We start from the raw sequence: 18824 nt of genomic DNA, 5'->3' as shown, positions 1-18824 counted from the left end.
CAGTTTCAATTTGAAGCTAAAGAACACCAAAGAGCCAAGGTCTAAGAGTAACTCCTAGGCTCACAGGAACATTCTCATGTCTTTTTGGCTGAATTAGATATTGGTCTTTCTATTACATCTTCTATTGTGAGCTGCTTGCAAATCTTTATATCTGATCATTCTCTCATCATGTTGGAAAACAATAAGTGGGAGTTTCTTTCCATACTAGATCTTTGTGGGTTACTTGCTAGTAAACTAATTTTACATGACTCTGATTTAAATAATAAAAAGGCTTAACTCCAGTCTGAGAAGGGTTTATTGTCCACAACTGTAGCCTAGAGACAAACTCCAGCACCTTTGGGACTCAGCTGAGGCAGCAATTAGGCAGCATTTTATTGTGATGCAGTGAGTGCGCAAAAGATGAAGCTGGACTACTCTCAAGAGCTTAGAAACGAAATTGGCTTCCTGGAGAGAGAACATAAGAAATCTGGCAACCTAAAAATATTTAAAGAGCTTAGGGCTCCCAGGGGAGAATTTCAGGCTATTGAAGTGGAAAAGACTGAGCATTTGCTAAGATTGAAAAAAAAAAAAAGGGGAGGGAGGGGGCTACATGAAAAACGACAAAGTGTGCAGATTTTTTTTTTTTTTACTGTAGCATGTTTCAAAGGGGAAAATATAATAAACCTGAAATCAATCAGTAGCACAGGCTTCAGTGCAGTGTTCCAAATCAAACAGCTCTGGCTTGAAAACAGGAGTCAAAAGAGATTTTCTTTTTTTCATTTCAGAATTTTAAGGGGTAGAGGCCAAGAAACCATTAAATGAGGTGAAAGGTTTAGGCTAGAGGGCATTTTGAACAAGTCTAATGAAGTCACGGTTGCTTCAGTGGCCACGTTCCCAAAGGCTTTTGCTGTGTCTGTCACTGCATGTCTCTGTTCCTCTGAATCTGTCCCCCCCAGCCCCTGCGGTTCCGTGCCGAAGCGTGTCCCACCAGGCACCCCCGAAGCCCTGCTCCCAGCACCCCCACAGCGTGTAGCACCCTGATGTCAAAACAAAGCTGTACAAAATGTGATTTATCTTGCCCATCATTTGACATGTGTCGCACAGACGTTTACCTGTGAGCTGGTCGTGCCCAGCTCCCTGTGTTGTCAGCGTGGAGCAGCAGGAGCTTACAAGGCACAATTTAGCTCCACTGAGTGTAAATTTCTATCTTATGCCAAAAGTGCTTATTTCTCTCTGACTTAAAACCGTGTCCTAAGGTGACTAACTCACAAATGGACACCTACAGTTTAAACATCTACATCTGCTTCATGAACTCTACCCACACCGCTAACATTACTGCAGTGGAGACTATAGATTAGAGGTTTCTCTGCTGTGTTTGGGCAATCCCTTCATGCACCCTGTATCTAAGACTAAGACAAGTAAGCTGAAAGAGTTTAGCTTATGGCCAAACAGTAACGAGAGTGCTAGTGGGCGCAGAGTATTTACCTTATTGTAGCATCTTCCCTTTCTTGGCACCATTTCTCTGCATTACCCTGACTGCCCTGTCCATGTCACTGCTCTACCCAACCTACCCCAACTAGGGGTGACTGTCTCCCCTAGGAAGAGAGGAAGGGGTGGGGGGACACCACGAAACAGGAGCAGAGGAGACAGGTGAAGGAACAGAGGGCCCAGGATGTTTATGTGCTGTGGTAAGTCACAGCAGCCCAGTCTATATGTCTATCATCCACAGGGCAGTGCAGCTCATAGTCCTGAGCTCTGCGTGTGTAACGCAGCTGAGGGACAGGTCACCCGGGTTCTCCACCTGGGTCCCAGAGCACGAGCACCTGGGGCTGCACTGCAGGTAGGGAGCACACTGCTTGTTATGGCACTGGCATGAAATGAACCCTGCCACACACACCCTAACTGCTCCTGGAATTACCTCCCTGCCTCAGTCATACGGCTCTGCTCATGTGGTTTCATATGTCAGAGGCAAGCTCATCAAATGACAAAAGAAACCCCAAAAGATCTCTGAAGGATTTCTGTGCGAAGGGGCAAAGCCAAGACAACTGATCAAAGTGGAAGGTCTTGCTCTGCTCTTCTGTTCCTGAGTAAACTTCATCTGTGCAAACTTTTGATGTCTGTTGACTTTGACAGAGCTATGCTAGCAGGCGAAACTAGTAAATGATGTTTAAATAGTCCCTTGAGGAGTACCCATTCTGTGCTGAACATACTCAATTCCTTCTTATAGTCCCAAGGCTTCCCTTTCATGTATTTAATGTCATAGGCTTCCCATACAGTTGTTCTGTTGCTAGTTTGGAGGTTTCTATGCTGACTGCAATTTGCAGGGCAGGCAAAGTTTGTTGTTGTTATCTTTAATGTGGCAGTGTAAGGGCCCAGTGTCTGCAAGTTGCTGGTATTGCAGGCTTTTGTTGAGCCCTGCACACAGTGCTGTACATATTATAAAGCCATCCTGCTCACCCTGCTCTTGATTATTGCTAAATTGCCCAGAATCCATCTCTTTTGTTTGTCAGAAATTAGGCACCTCTGGTAAACAATAAACAGTCTGGAAAAGGATGGTATTATCCTCTCTGAAGCATACCAGCACAGCAGCCTGTTTCTGGCTACACCATTCATAGACCAGAAAGCAAAGCGCTGGCTGGTGTGCAAATTTACCAGCAAACACAGCATTCCCTGGAGAGGCTGAGCTGCAATGTGCGCAGACAATGTGGAGCAGTTCTTGATGAGCAGAGGACATGCGTATCTCTGTGTGCTGCAGACAACCATGGCTCTGGTAATGCATGGTACAACGCCAGATATATATTTAAGGCATTTCCTGCTTCAGCAGTGTCTGCTAGGAATATGATACACATTTTCTATACATCCAAAAGACCTAGTGTAAAAGCAGGCATATCTGTGGGAGAGGGGGAATCAGATCCTATGCCCAGGACTGGCTTGGGAACGCTCCCCAGTCACTGCCATGTCAGTGATGAGAAGCACTGCATGGCACCCCGTGGTGCTGAAGATGGGACAGTGTTGAGGACCTGCTCACATACACCCATCTCAGACTCAACCAGTTAACCTGCTTTGTGCTGTTGCTTTGCTACACCAATGTGAAAGCATGGTGGAGGTCGGGTTCAGTGGTACGTGGGGATGCACAGCATGGGCTCAGAAGGGAGGTGGATGCACCTTGAACGAGTTGTGTTGCTGACAGCAGCGATCTGCAGCCTCAGAGTCAGGGCCTCACGGTAGGAATCCAGAGCCATGCACTCTACCACATTACACACTTTGTTGCTGGAAGGGCATCCACAGACAAAGCACATTTTGCAGCAAGACTTGAAAGAAGCAGGTATAATCCATTATCATATTGCTAGGTGACAAGAAAATAAATGTTTTTCTGCCTACCAAGATGTGATTAGCTCGTCAGTTATGTAACCCACTCGTTCATGCTGTTGTCATGATCTATAAGTAGTTTGTCTGACAACAGACCTTTTACACAGCTTCTTGGCATTCAGAAGCACTAAGGATCTGGGTTATATGCACTAAACATGATGTATACCTATAGGAAAAAAAAAAAAATTAAAGTTACATATTTAATAAATAGTTCACCCAAAACTCAGCTTATTTTATAGTAGAAATGTAATAGGAAACCAGACATGCCAAGTGTCAGCTCAGAAAGGGTAAGTTTAGTACAAGCATCACATACTTTAGAAACAGTAGTAGTGCTTTGTATTTTCACTGAGGTGTGCTTTGACCATTGCAACGTGTTCTACAAACCAAAGTAGCAGTCGTGCCTCTGCTATAAGAGGTATCAGTATTACTCTCATTACAGAAAGGAAAATTAAAAACAAAATGGGCAGGGATTCATCTCTTGTCAGTGGCAGAGCTGGGACTGGATTCACTCGTCCTGATTTTTTGCTCTAAGCACCAGCATTGTTTCCTAGGTGTTATCACAGCCCACCCTTAGCCGACGAGCAGCGGGGCAGGAAGCCAAGTAAAGTCTAATGAGGCTACTGTTCATCTCAAAGTAGATCGATACTAATGGAACTTGAGTAGCTGCTTTGAAATTACTACAAGTTCACACCTCAGTAAAGTCAGAAAAATCAAGACCTGTGTATTTTGGCGAAGAAAGAGGTGCTATGGGCAAAACTCACACCAAATAAAACCAGACTATAACTGGAGGACTAACTTCTGATTATGGGATCTATTTATCTGCTCTTCATGCTATAATGGAGTTTGATAAATGGTGTTACTTTCCTTGTTTCACATTTATATTATTTTGTACCTGGAAAGCCCAGCTAAAACAAACCTGTTGTTTGCTAGCTGCTCTGAAAACGCAGTGAATGTCCCAGGGCCCCGTGACATTCCTGAGCAGCAGATGCTATAAACCTAGGCAAGGAGGTGGGCAAGGGGGCTTGCTTCAAGATGCAGAAATGAGATGGCACCACATGAAACACAGCCCAGGCCTCCGGATCCCCCAACACCATCTGCCTCTCTGCAGACATCTACATGGACAGACTCACTTTGAGAAGAACAGGCTCCGGGGCACAGAGCAGAGGGAGAAGGAACCAAATAAGATCCCTTCCTGGGCAGAGGAGAGCCAGATGAAGGTCCTTTGAGTGCCATTCTGGTGGGGAACAGCTTTTTTAGTTTCTGTCATGTGATCCTGTTCCAGGAGTGACTTCTTGAAGCATCTCTCTTGGCTTCCTCTCTGCTGGTCTCCTTATCCTCTGCTCCCCCAGCTGCTGGGCAGAGCCCTGTGGCAATGAGGTTCTCTTTGGGAGGGAGGACATCACACTGCCTTTGGAGAAAGAGAGGCCTGTGGTTATTGCTCCTGGAAGAACAGGAATAGCTATTTACCCACAACAAGAAAATGTTATTTTGGGGCAAAAGGGAGCTGTAATGTTTTCCTGTTTCAGTAGTTGGCAGCATTTCTCTATAGCCCAAACAGCTCTTTCTTACTGGGTTGTAAGTTTACTAGAGGGAGAGAAGTATTAGAACAATTTTGGAATTGAAACAAACTATACTGAGAGTAAGACAGATTTAAACCCTGGGAGCCCAGGAGCGACTGAGCAAAAGAACAGCAGAGTGGAAGCCAGAACCAGGAGCCTGAGCTGAGGGGATACAGGTAAATAAGTGCAGGGAAGTGTTGTAGGTTGATCTTCAAGCATAGGCTATTTGGAGTAGATACAGTAAGGACATAACTTGCACCTTTTTCTGGCTTCATCCAGATGTTTCAACTTACTAAATTTGAGTGACGGCATGGGAAAATGGGAACCAAATGAGTTAGCTGAGGCAACTGCACCTGGAGGCCAAGGTAGCTGAGTGAGCTGATCAAAGATGTGGAGGTGCATTTCGTAGAAATGCATAATAAGAAAGTTAGGTAGCGACCTGCCTCTCCTACAGAATTGATGATAAGTCATCCTATGACCATGATTTTCCTCTCCTATTAACATCTTGTCTCTAATCCCTCTTTGCTTCAGGGGAAGGTGAGTGGAGAGGGTGCTGTGGGTTAACCCTTGCAGAACTTGTCTTACTGTGTAGCTTCATTTTACAGTGGCTGCTCAAACCTGACACACAAGGGAGGAACAAACTCTCCCTTCAGGGGATGCCAGGGAACCTCTTGTACAGCTGGTTGCCTGTGTTTGTCTCTGTTTTTCCTTATCAGTGTGAGCACTAGGTCCTCTTCTCCACAGCTCCCCATGCAGCTGCAGCACTGGCTATTTCTCCAGGCACCCTCACCCAGGTTAGGCACCTACAGCAAATACTCCCCCATAAGGAACAGCCATCAGCCCTAAACTACTCAGCCACTTGATTTTGGGCATAATTTTGTTCTTGGAGGGAATGTTGCCCATATTTTGGCACCACTGGCTGATACAGCCAGGGTGTAAGGTGCTGTTGTAGCTATAACCATGGTGCGGCAGGTGTTAAATGTAGTGCATGTGTTGCACTGAACACAGTTGAAGGTTGGGTGCATAGCTGGATGGTAAAACATAAACACCTTAGGCCTAAATACCACAGGAAAACCCCTCACTTGCATGTATATCAGATGTGTTTTCCTCATGGCACCATTCTTTAACAGAAGGTAGTTAAACCCCTTTTCTTTACGTTCAAAGGAGCAGAGGAATGTTCGTACCCCATCCCAAGGCAGCTGCCTGCCCTGACCTTCCCACAGCATCTGGGGAGGTTTGCAGGGCATGAAGCCCACTGTGGGTCCTCAGCCCTCCCTGGCTTCTGCCAGCCCACTCCACACTGCGGCTGGAAAGACCCGTATTGCACTTTCCATCTCAGCACTCCCAACCATCTCCTTGTGCCAGCCCCAGCGTCCACCCAGCCACCCGGCCAGACAATTCAGCAACCGAGCAGACTGAAAATTAACCAAAAGGAAAAAAAAAGAAAAAGAGGAGGGGAGGATTGTACCAAGACCAATCAGCCCCCAGTGCTGCTGACCCTCCAGCCAAAGGAGCACAAGTGTCAGCAGCAGGGGGGAGCTGCCTTTTGGCAGGAGCTCGGCTCTAGGATCAGCTTAGGCCAGTTGTGAAACTGCACTTTGGCTCAGCCCCCAGCTGTGGCGGAGCCAGGGTGCTCGTCCCTCCAAACCTCGCCATGGCAAGCTACGCTGCTGGGGTGCATGCTGGGGAGCCAGTAACATCTTTAGTGGGTCCCGGCGCTTCTGCAAGTCATGTCTGAGACCTTGAAGAGTTAATGCCTATTTTCCCAAGCAAGAAAGGAGCAGATTCTTACCGCACATGCACTGCAAGTGCCCCGCAAAGGTGATTTCATGTTATCCCAGGAGAGTAAGTGCCTCAGGGCAGAGCTGAGTCTTGTTCTCCTCCAAAGTGGTTGGCATAAATAGTTAATAAAAGAACAAAAGAGGACATCTACACTGCAGTTTACACCAGGGTAAATGGGAACACGAATTAACCTTATGGCTTGCCTTTTGAAGATCAATACAAACTTTTGCACGTTTTTTAGCAGTATTGCAGCAGTGATGGTGTCAGGTGATAAGCAAGGCAGAACTTGACTTAAGGAAGACCTAAGATCTTTCAGTAGCCCAGCTGACCATGCTGTAGAAAGCAGCCACCCGTGCAGACCCACAAGCCCTTCTTCTGGCCTGTTTCAGATTTGAAGAACCTGTGTCTCTGAAAACATGTTTTGCTTAAGAGATATGTTTGTCTAGTAAACCCTGTTTCTGCCAGTCTTGCTCCACTGCTGACTTAAGAGTTACTCTTCAGGCAAAAGTTTCAGCTTTTTGAAAATGAAACTGTTTCCAGCTGGACACCCTGCCCTGGGCCTGGAAATTCAGTTTTCACCCTTGCCATGCTAACTCATAGATCCACGTCGTAAAGGCACAGCAGAGGCAGGAGTGCAGCACAGCCAGTTTCACACTGAATTAATTCTTCTCCCTTCTCTCCCCCCCTACAAGGCATGGCCACACGCCATCTGGTGAAGTAACCACGCTGCCTGACATAGCATGCACATGTAGGTTCCATTTATTGTATTAAGCCATGAAACGATGCCTACTGGAGAGCAGGGTATTTGTTCCAAACTCATACAAGTTAATTTGTTTTAAGGCAGCTATCCTAAGCAAAGGGCCTGTCCCAGCCTTTGCCGTTACATGAACTGAGGTGCCTGTCAACCATGTTGGAACAGATACAACTGAAGACAAGATTCATAGAAAAAACTTCTTAATACATGCTCAATAACCTTGAAAGGGCCTGCAAGGTAGCTGTTGCCTAAAATATTTTATTGGTGAAGGTAGTTGCTGTTTTAAATGTAACTTTATCGCTATGTAACTGCAGAACAGAACTGCACTGGACTGCTTGCTCCGAAAGGCAGATCCTTCCCGTGGGTCAGGCTGCAGCCGGCGCCCCTTGGCCGAGGAACCTCCCCGAGTCCTGCCCGCTTGGGGCTGGAGCTGCCGGCAGCGCTGCAGGAAGCGATGCTGAGCACACACCCTCCCTTTGTGCTTTACGAACCTTACAAAGGCAGCAAACACTTGTCTTTTGTCAGCGAATAAAGCAGAGAGTGTAAGACGCTGAAGATTTATAGGTATAACGTTCCGGCACTGCGCACTTGGATTTACCCTCGCTCAAGTCCCATTTACTTTAATAGGAATGTTGCTGCTAAAGCCCTGCGTGATGTGTCGAATATTTACCCCATAGGGAGCAGATAATCTGGGAAGTAACAAGGTGCCATTTCCTACAGAATGTGTTCTCTGACTATAACCACATGTTAATGCTACAATTTAGGGCCACGCTAGAGCGAAGCATCTATTCACAACTTACCAGCACAGTTAAGCTGTGCTGCCACGTGAACTGGGAAGGTTCTGTTTGCTGTCATACTAGTCAGATAGGAAAGAAAAAAAAAAAAGAAAAAAAAAGATACCAAAGCTGGAATATCAGGCTTCCTTGTGTGGCTTTCTTTTCCTAGTTTGTCTTTTAATCCTCAGAACAAAACCATTTTATTTCGGAGTCCAGCTCCAAAGTTTGTTAGATTTCTGTGAGCACTGCAAGGATGCTCCTCACAGGTGACTGACACAAATGGTGTGGTGGCCCTGGAGACCACATTGAGCACGGCAGCAGGATGCTTTGTGTCAGAAATTCTATCTTCCCTTCTGATAGCAGCAAAATGCTGCCTAGCGCTTCATTTTGCCAGGATTTTTCCCATTCTAGTGTAGATGTCAGCAGATTTTATTCTGTCCTTTGCAAAAGAAAGCAAAGACAGGAGCTGAGATCTCCCACTGTGTCGCCTACCTCGCTCAGCTCTGTACAAAGGCACGTCAGCAGTATAAAACGTCCGAAGAAGCCGTGACGCCCAGCAGTCCCCGTGAAACCCATGGTTAAGCACATCTCTTCCCCAGGCTAAGGCTGTACTTGACTGACTCTCCTTGTCAGTGGACAAGGAGACACGTTTTGGATGTATTAATGAGTATGTTGGGAGGGATTAACCACAGTCCCTCACCTTGAAATGGTTTCAGCTTGATTTCTTATGGAAATGAGGGTCTGTGATCGCATGAGCAGCTGTATACGTGCCTCAGTCTGTGCTTTTCTGCATATCTGCCCTTCCCCCAGGAACTTCTGAATTCGCTGACCAATTTCAGCCATCTGCAGCAGAAGAGTAGCACTCTTAAAGATAATTAAGTTGCTAAATGTTCATTAAAGTCAGCAGTGAACTACTGGAGAAAGAACTTTCTGTCATTTAAAATAACAATGTGGCTCAACACCTACTTGCCCCAGAGAATCCTCATGGTGGAGGATATTAGGCAAACCCATTTTCCCCCTGATATGTATGTTTTAGCAGAGCAGGATCCAGCCCTAAAAACTGCAGTTTCTTTCTAGATTGTTTCTAAGGTGGGGATCCCAGATATGTTATTCCATAGATAATTAACCACCAAGAACTAATGAATTCCTTCAAACGTGGTGCAAGGTTTAGCAGAGAGCAGGCTGTAGCATCCTGCCAAAGGATGCAGTTCATTCAAAACTGTTATGGGATCACTAGTAGTGTTACCTAAACCACCAGAAATAATCTAGTGGGACTAGAAAAGGTCGTTTTGATGTGTTGTATCTGGTAGCATGCAAACCGTTTTCATTGGACCTTTGCATCAAGCTTGGCATCCGTGTTGTCGTTCACCCATTTTGTATTCTAACCCCATCCATTTTGTGTGCGCGGAGCGGCAGCAGCAGCACCCCCGTCACGGGCAGCAGAGGAGCAGCCGCGTTGCCCCGTTGCTGGTTTGCAGGGAGGAATCGTCTCACCTTGCAGCCCTGACCCACAAACACGAGGCAGCAGAGTCCCAAAGCACAGCTTGAACAAGTGGGTGACATTGCTTCTTCAGGAGGCCAAAACATCTTGTGTCGTGACACAGAGAAGGGGTGGGGGAAACAGGCATTCCCTGCTCATCCCCGAGCGCAGAGCTACCACTTAAAATGTAAGTCTGTGTAAAAAAGGCCCCACACCTGCCAAACCACCACCCTCAAGCTTCCTTCCTCGTTTCTTCAGGCCCCAGAATAACAAGAGCATTTGTGCAATGTGCAGTGCATCCTGTGGTTTTCTCTTCTCCCTAAAGACGTGCTATCTAATCTCCCCGGAGCAAAAAATCAGACAGCAAGCCTTACAAGATGGGAGAAAAGAGGTGAACAGTGAAGCAATGTGTACTTTGCTCAGCTGGCTTCACTTTTCAACACAAAAAAAAAAAAGGAGGAAAAGCATGGGTCAGCGTTGCAGACCTCGCTGGAGAGGCATTTGAATCTGATAAAAAGCTCCAGTGCCGCATTTGCACGTATTCTGCAGCACGGCCCCCGAAGCACTAAACTAGAAAAAATCCGTTAACCGAAAAGTCATCTTGAATCGGAAACTCTCAAGGGTTCAGTTTTAAACTACAGCAAGAATTTAGTGTTTTATTGCTGCTTTGCTTTTGGTTCCTGTTTTTGCTAGCGTTGAGAAACGAGGTGCCTTAGGAAGCCGCGTGGTGTGTAGCACGCAGTATCAGCCTGTATACAAAGGAAGGAAGATGATGTGGCAGAACATTGTTGAGGAAAGATCCTGTTTGTACAGGGAGCTGGAGAATAGTAAACCAGAACAGAGCAGGGATGCAGAAAGACCAGAAATGAAAGGAAATCAACCCAAAAGGCTCTTGAATCCTGTTTGTGTGCAAAAGCCCACTAGAGCTGCTGAAACTATTTAAAAATCTGGTTTATTTGTCTTTTCTCATATTTCCTATCCTGTAGCAGAGGGGAGGAGAGAGGAGAAGAGAGAGAAGACACACTTGGTTGCGTTCTTTCCTCCCGTGGCAGTCCTGCAGCTGTCAGGAATGTGACTCCGGCAGCAGTGAAGTTTGCATCAAAGCTGCCAGAGCCGGCCAAAAGTTTCTTAACACTAATTCCTAGCTATGCTTTATCCCAGGGATACTTGGGTTGAGGAACAACTTCTGGAAAAGGCCCCATCTACCTTTGTGATTTTTGGAGATGTATAAAAAGCCTTCTCTTAGCTTAATTCCCTGAAATAATTGACTGATTCGATGAGCTTCAGTTCCTGATAAACATTTGCCTTTTCTGCAGATGCTGTATGTATAACAGAGGGAAATTACTTCCCTGCGATATATGCCCATTTCAGATTGCATACTCTTTTTAAAGCACAGCCACTTAAGGTCATTACACTCTGTAACTAAGTCTCTAATATGATTTTTGATAAACTCATCTTTTCAAAGTCATATCAAACATCTTGATAACAGAGTATCTTGTCTCTGCAACGGGAGGATTAGCCTGTGAGTAATATGGGTGGTGCTGCAGCAAGTGGGGTTTTTTTGCAAATTGATTCAAGCACTTTATGGTCAGATTTAGAGACCAGTATGTGCACAGTGGCAAAACCCCGTGTCCAAATACAAGCTTTAATCGTTCCTTTCTGCTTGCATGTAACCTTCCTGCGTTGGTGTGAGCAACTTTGATCTTTGATACAGTGACCAGCTTCCTGCAGTAGGCGGAAGAGACATTCTTAACTGTGTCTGCAAGCTGCGTCAAGAATTTATCAAAGTTGCTGACTCCTAAAATTCAGGCAAGCAATGCCACAGCACATGTTATAAATGACCCTTTTCTCCTGGCTTGCTGTCTGTAAACAAGCCTGATGCAAATTTAGGGAAGGAAAGCACCATGCCAAGGTGTTTATTGATTTCTTTGTGTTGTGACTCTGGTGGTTTGGGTGGACCCCATAAAAGCCCTCTATAAAAAGGCAATGCATGAAAATGCCTCCCCTATGAAATTAGCAATAATTTTAATTGTGACAAGCCAGAGACATTCCAACACATACCAGAGCCTTCCTGGACCCGAGCAAAGAATAACATGATTCTTATCCCAGGGCACCCGAAATGCGATCAGGCAGTGCTGAGTGGGGAGTGAATCACAGGCCAGGGAGAGAAGTAACCGGTCAGGGATGTTCTTCTAAGTGTCGAGACAAGCCTGTTCCCTCAGGTGATTTCCACAGGGAACTTGCCTGTTTTTAGCTTTTCTATGGCTGCTAAGTGACATTACTGGATAATTTTGGTCATTCTAAAGGCAGGCACAATATGGAGGGACAAAGAGAAAGCAGAGGGGGGTAAAATTCCACGTCTGCACCTCTGTGATATGCCTGGCACTACTCAGTCTCTGTGCTGATGGGGTGGGGTGAGAGGAGCTAGTGGAGACAACTGAAGCTCCTGCGCACAGCTGCAGCAAGGTGGGACAGTGCCACGGGCTCCACCAGCTCTCTGCCAGGTATGGTTCAGTGCTGTATGTTCATACATACAGCAGACACAGTTTGGTGCCATATGGCCAGGAGGTCTCAGGACTGTAAGGTTTGTAGGCAGGTATGGGCTCCAGGCAGCAAGTCCTGCCTTCCCACAGGGCCCACATGTGAAGTGGGAGTAGACCTGTTTATATCAGCGATGTGTTTGGTATATAACCACATGATCTCTCTGAGAGGTCTCATCCTGTGCTGGGGACACAAGGGGACATATGCCACCCACAGCACACACACAGTCCCTTTCACTATTAGCAGTAAATGACCCAACCCTCTGCAAGGCAGCAGCGGTGCTGCAAATTTTTTATCAAAAAACACCCCAGCATGCTTCCCAGTTCCCAGTGCTGATGTCTGAGTGTGCCGGGTGGCCCCCCAGGAAGGACAGGAGCTGTGGACAAAGACTTCAGGTAACTATTGGCACCAAGGTTCATATCCGCAGGATGCAGGCACCTGACAGGACATCAGGGTCTACCTCTGCTGCTTCAGTGTTGACTAGGCACATTAAAACCTTTATTGTGGTAAGGAATGTCCTCTCTTCTCACCATTTTGATAAACTTGTGCAGCCTCTCAGGGTCTGTATGATGCATGTCTGAAAAGGTAACAGGAAGGAGCTGCCAATGGAAATTTCAAGCCATCAGCAACAGAGCAAATCCCAACCAACTTCCCATAGCATGAGCAGAAAACCCAGGCTCTGCACTTCAGCTTCAAGTGGTACAAGATGCTGAACGGAGTCTTCTGAAATCAGCAAGTGCTGGAGAAACTCCGAAAGGAGTGACGTTGTTCTGGCTGTGTCTTCCCCAGGAGAGGGGACAGGCCTGGGTTTGAGCATCCTCTGGCACAGCTCTGTCCTCTGCCTCTGAGCCCTCCCTGAGATGCTGTTCCTCAGGGCCGGCCACGCTTTTTGTTTGGGGGGTGGCTGTGGGAGGGGAGTTTGCCAGATATAAGAGCTCTGCTGTGCCACTTGCCGATGAGCAAGAGAACACACCCTGGTCTGTTTTGTTCACAACATAAATCACAGTGTCAAATTTGTCTTTAGCTTCACTAGAGATGTACCAGAGACTTTTGGCCCGTAACAGCATTACTCATGTCCGGCTGCCATGAAAGCATGTGTGAACAGAGCAGGGAAAAAGATCTACAATATGAGAGCATAATACTTGTATTGTCTAATTTTTCTGTACACCATCACCCCAATCGAGAAATGGTCACCATGAGCAGAGAGTGCATGGAGGAGTATTGTTACAGAATCTAGGCTCGTTTCCACTTCATCAGTTTCTCACCCAGGACTGCTGAGTGTGTTATCTTGTTCCAGGAAGGAGCCACTCCCACCAGCAATATAATTTAACAAAGTTAGGAACCAAATGAATTGCCCAACTGAAAAGCCCTCATACCAATGGGATGCTCGTTTGCCGTGAGGTGTGGTTTTCAGGTGGGCACTTTCAGGCTCTGGGATTACTTTTCTAGGCTGAAGAAGCTTATGCAATATGTGTGTATCTGTAAGTTGATATAAACCCATCTGAGATTTGCCTCAATAATAAGTTTAGCACTGAAAGTGTGCAAGTTTTGTGGACTTGCAGCATGCCACACAGGAGGTCATGGTGCTGGACTGCATGAATACAAGTAAAGGCCTCCTTCTGTGTGTGTGTGAAGAAGAATGAAAATGTGATTATCTCACATGCATGCAGGTTTGTAAAGAAAATTTTCTAAAGCTGTGAACTCCAACACTAGGCTTGGTGGAAGGGATGGAGAGAGGATAATATCCCTTGGAAAGGCTGGACAGCTGAATAGGTGTTCTCTTGAATATGCTGAAAGTCAGAGGACAAGGGATACTGATTGTCAGAGCACTTCGCAGTTGGAAAAAACAGAGTGAGCATTTGCAGTCTATAGGGAGATGGAGAGGGCAAGTCCAGAATACATGAAGGTAGGAGCTTCATACAACCTTGCTGCAGGGCTTGTTTTCTATTCTAGTGGCCCAGGGAACTGGTAAAACTGTACTGGGACAGCAAAGGCTGTAATCCCAATTCATCATTTATAGCCTGCTTGCGTCCAGGCGGACACATCTATCCCAGACTTCTGAGATACAGCAAGCTGCTGTGTTTCACAATCATGGGAAGGGCTTCCCAGCTGCACGATCCAAACGTTTTGAAGTGAAACATGGTGCATTATATTAACTTAGTTCAGACAATCGGCTTTAAACATCTGAATCTCATTTCTTGATGCTAATTCCTCTTGCTCAATCTTTATTTCAGCTGTGTGGAATTCTCAGACCTTTCTGACCCCAAGTTATCATTTCCTGATGCTTTATTGCTAAGTCATTGAGGTTTCAGGGAGGCTGATGTTTCTAAAATGTGCACACCTTTGATTGTACACATGGCTGGCATGTCAGACCGAACTTTTCATATGCTCTGTATATATCACTGTCTCCACTGCTATGTCCTCTGCAATTTCACCATTTGGTGCACTTATCTGCATGCCCCATTGGTGCAGTCCTCCTTAAAACATGGTTATTATTTAAGGCTTTTCAAAAGCTCAGCCTCTGCACACTACAGAACTCGATCTGAGCCTACGTCCGCTCTTGTCACTCATGTACAGGTTCCATCTGTTCCCCTTTTCCTCTCCCGTTGCTGCTTGCCACATCCAGACCACATGCTGCTTATACATTGTACAATAGACATTTCTGCACACACACTTTTGAAAATGTGGCTCTCAGTGCTATTGTTCACATGTGTCTTGTTGCTTAAGGCAAGTTTTATCAGTAATGACTTTGTTGTTTACTGACACGTAGAATAAAACAGGGTACTGTTAGACTGTGACTGGAGGAGAGGAGAAGGGCCTTTGATACACCAATTACACAATTTCTGCCAGCTTTCTGATCACTCCCCCCTGCCACCACTTCCCCAAATTCTGCAATTGCCCGAGGATAAAGCCAGATCCTAACATCACTTACAGCAATGTAAGGGCTGCTCCGCTCTGCATGAGGCTGCTCCGTGTTGGGAAGGATTCACCAGCACCTCCTACGCTCCCATGTCTGGTGAGGAGAGAGGATAGGACCTTCCAGCACTCCTTTCGAGAAAGGTAGCCCTAGCTTCTGCTTTAGATGCACTTTACAGGTCCCCAGTGGCACTTCTGCATAATGGCTATATTCTTCCATTTGGAAAAAAGAAAATTTGTGACAGAAGCTAGTTCTGGAAGTGAAACTGGTGCTAGGAAGGTCTATGAAGACGCTTCTCTGGCAGGAGCTGAGTAGCTGACCTCCAGCAGCTACCCCGGTGCGTGGACTGGAGCAGCCCGGCGGTGGGCAATGACAAGGGAGTTAACGCAGGCGTATCCCTTGGGAGCCCTCTCGGGTCCTTCCCGTCACACCTTGCTCCGTACCTGAGGTGAGACCGGAGTATCTGCAAACAGATCACACTGGGTGCAGCTCCCAGGAATGTTCCTGGGTGTCTGCAGCAGGGATGGCATAGAGCCCGTTACACTGGATTATTGCTGCCTGGGGATTTCCCACACCAGGAAAATCCCCAGCTGCCCAAAACCTCTGTTTCCCACCTGGAGAAGCCTGAGACCTGCCTGCGGTGCTGATAATTTCTGCTACTGGGGAAAGCAAAGGCTACAGAAACCCACATGTGGTAGGAATAGACCCAGTTGCTATCAGAGGCTCATTATGATTAAAGCTTTCCCTACCAAAAACGGTGTCTGACACAAGCACAGCCCTCTACCCCCTTTCCCAGCAGAGAAGCAAGCAGGCACAGCGCTCCCCCTGCACCCTCATGTGCCACCAGCCGCTGCTGGCTGGGCACAGTCTCCTGGGCACACCCCAAACTGCTGCAGAGCTGATGGCAAGAGCCTCATTTGGGAGGGCTGCCAAAAAGAAGACATGAGCACAGAAACATAAAGACCCTTCCACTTCAGTCCCTGGACCACAGACATGGCTCACAGGCTGTCTGGTGGCTCCTGTTCCACCCTGTGGCTCTCATCCCACACGGTCCCCTCTGCAGGTCAGCAAAAGCGGCAAGGAGACCCAGGGTCTCTTTCTGCTGAGAAGAGGTGGGCAGGAAGAGCCAGCTTTTGTTTGCACCAAAATACTCATCATCTTCAGATACAATATGCTGAATATTTTGTGTACCTCCCTGTACCCAAGTTTGGGGCCATTCATGGGCCAGAGGGGAGGCACGAAGGATACAAAAGAAGAGAACGGAACAGAGCTCTTGGCAAACTGTTGTAGATTAGAAAGGAGGTAGGTAGGAACAAAGATGAAGCAAGTGCTTTAAAGAGTTATTCAGGAGAAACAAGGGCTTTAAGTGACATTTGAGTTTGGGAAAGAAATCACTATCCATGGTTTCCATTGGTGTTCAGAGTGCTAAAAGCAGAAGTGGTTGCTGGTGTCTGAACCGGAATCTGAGGCCGAGCTCTCAGCTTCCTCCCAAATTGGATGAGAAACTATCCACTTGATTTACAGGCTCGCTGGCAGAAGAGGTCTTATTTTATAGAATTTCAGGGTTTTTTTAAACAAACTGCTTTGTGAGCAGTGGAACTAATGGCTCCTGGCTTCCTGTGGGTCTGTGAACCTTGCTTCATAGTTGTCTCCCTCCTCCCCCCTCCTCCTAAAATAAAAAAGCTGCAACAAGCCCAACTCTCCTCTCCCTATATGCTCTAAGACTCCTCATTGGGCAGCAGTCAGGTACGTATATATTGGCTGACCTGCTAATGCATACATGGTCAGCCAGCATGCACACACTCACTAGCCGGTTGGCTGCTGGCCGTGTTTCTCTAATTAAGGTCTCTATCCTTCACACAGCCATCAATCTGCACAAAATTTAGAAAGGAAATCGATAGGTTTTGAAACTGCTACCTTTCTGTCCTATATGAAATCAGGTAAAAATTATTGATGGAGCCAGACAGACAGATTGAATCTGAGCTAAAAAAGTTCTGTTGTGTTGGCTTTGGATGTACATGTAGGATGTCAGTCCGAGTTCTGGAATTCATTTCTCTCTCTCTCTTTTTCAGCTATTTTTAACCTGGATGTGTTCTGCGATTTGTTTCCCACACAACATTGAAACTGGCACAGCTGAGGGGTGAGTGAGTGGTGGGAGAGGGGAAGGGGAAACAAGGAGATGCTTATGTTGGCTCTGCTGCTAAAATAAGTGTTCATCATATATGATAGCCTCAGTCTCTGCCTCGGAGATCTGGGTAATGTGAAGTCCCATACCACCCCATGGAAAACTTGTGAAGATAAATACATTCACAGTCTTAAAGTGCTCAGATACAGGGCAAAAAACAGAGCTAGAGAAATCAAGGCATACGGTGGAAAAAAAAAAGAAGGGAAAAAAAGAAAAAAAATGGCCAGTTTTGAAATGTAACATTTTCTGTCATAGTTCAGCATCTTGGTACTCCCCACATTCCTGTGTGTATCTCAAGACATCCATCTGTTTAGGGTTTCCTAAGAAATATCCTTTTTGTGGCAGCCCAGTCAGTGTACAGAGTGCACATTGACCCACACCATCAATTCTAGAAACCCTTTATCTGAGTTGCTATCCATACAAACCTGGGGCTTGGAAGGACAGAGGTTTTATCTGGAAAATACATAGGAAAAAGCTTCTTGAGTATTATTTTACAAAATGAGACCTCTAACTGTGGAGCATTTCTTCAGTTAACTACAGATGGTTATAATGTGTGAGATCTGCCTTTTCCCCCTGTGTTCTGTTTAACACTGTTGTTAGACATGAAAGGAGAAGAGGATTAAAAGGGAGAGATGGTATCATAAACAGCCCTTCAGGGTAGGTGGGAAAACAACAGTAACTCCAACAGAACACAGTGATGCCCTTAGGAAAAGGTTTTGAAAGTGTCCTGCATTTGAAAGTTAATGAGTAAATAGATCTCAAACATTACTTTAAAGACGGACAATGCCAGCTTTAACATCTCAAGCATGCACCACAACTGAGAAGAGACAAAGGAAATTTTTAATGGGCAATAAATGGACTAATTTTTGGATGCAAAGCTAAAAGCGGGTTAGTTCTGATGGGATGTGGGTTTGTTCTGTACTTCCTGACACAGGGGCTTTACCGTATTTGATTTGTTTGCCTTACACTACCTTTTGATGATGAACCACTTTTTCCTTTAAAAAAATAAAAAAAAAAGCAGTCTTAGTAAATAATCCTCCTTTGAGCTACAGGAAATCCATTTGGTATAGAGTTCGCTGGCTTTGGGGATTGTGTAGGCATGTGCCAGACCATCTCACCACTATCCTGTGACACCTTACTTCACACCTGACTCGGGTTGCTTGGTCATCTCTGCCCCCACAGTGATGCAGGATCACCTTGCATAGACATCCCCACACAGGTGAGGCTGACGGGCAAGCAGAACATCCCTTTCCACCAGCAGATAACAGCACGGGCACTATTAGCCCTGCTGCAGGCATGTCCCCCTTGTGCCTGGTGGATCACAGCCGAGGTCCCAGATGCCACTGCTCTCTTTGGAGCAGTCCTCTTAACGATCCCATACTGTTGCACTTCACACAGACAAGCTCTTGGTTACTGTGTCCCTGGATGTCAGGCATTTTGGAGGAAAGCTGGTTTTATCCAGAGCTTTTGTACAGCTCCTGT

At 46.2% G+C, this 18824-nt stretch overlaps 1 long non-coding RNA gene across 1 annotated transcript in view; it reads left to right on the top strand.

The window, feature by feature from the left end:
• Positions 1-18824, top strand: part of LOC309446961 — a 59117-nt gene that overhangs the window by 13575 nt on the left and 26718 nt on the right. Inside the window, exon 2 of the long non-coding RNA XR_014185536.1 lies at positions 17230-17297. This is a non-coding gene — a long non-coding RNA (uncharacterized lncRNA). The remainder of the gene's footprint in view (positions 1-17229; positions 17298-18824) is intronic.

This window comes from Streptopelia decaocto, assembly GCF_964273445.1.
Source record: "Streptopelia decaocto genome assembly, chromosome: 1".
Classification (NCBI taxonomy): Eukaryota; Metazoa; Chordata; class Aves; order Columbiformes; family Columbidae; genus Streptopelia; species Streptopelia decaocto.
This window is presented reverse-complemented; position numbering and strand designations above follow the sequence as displayed.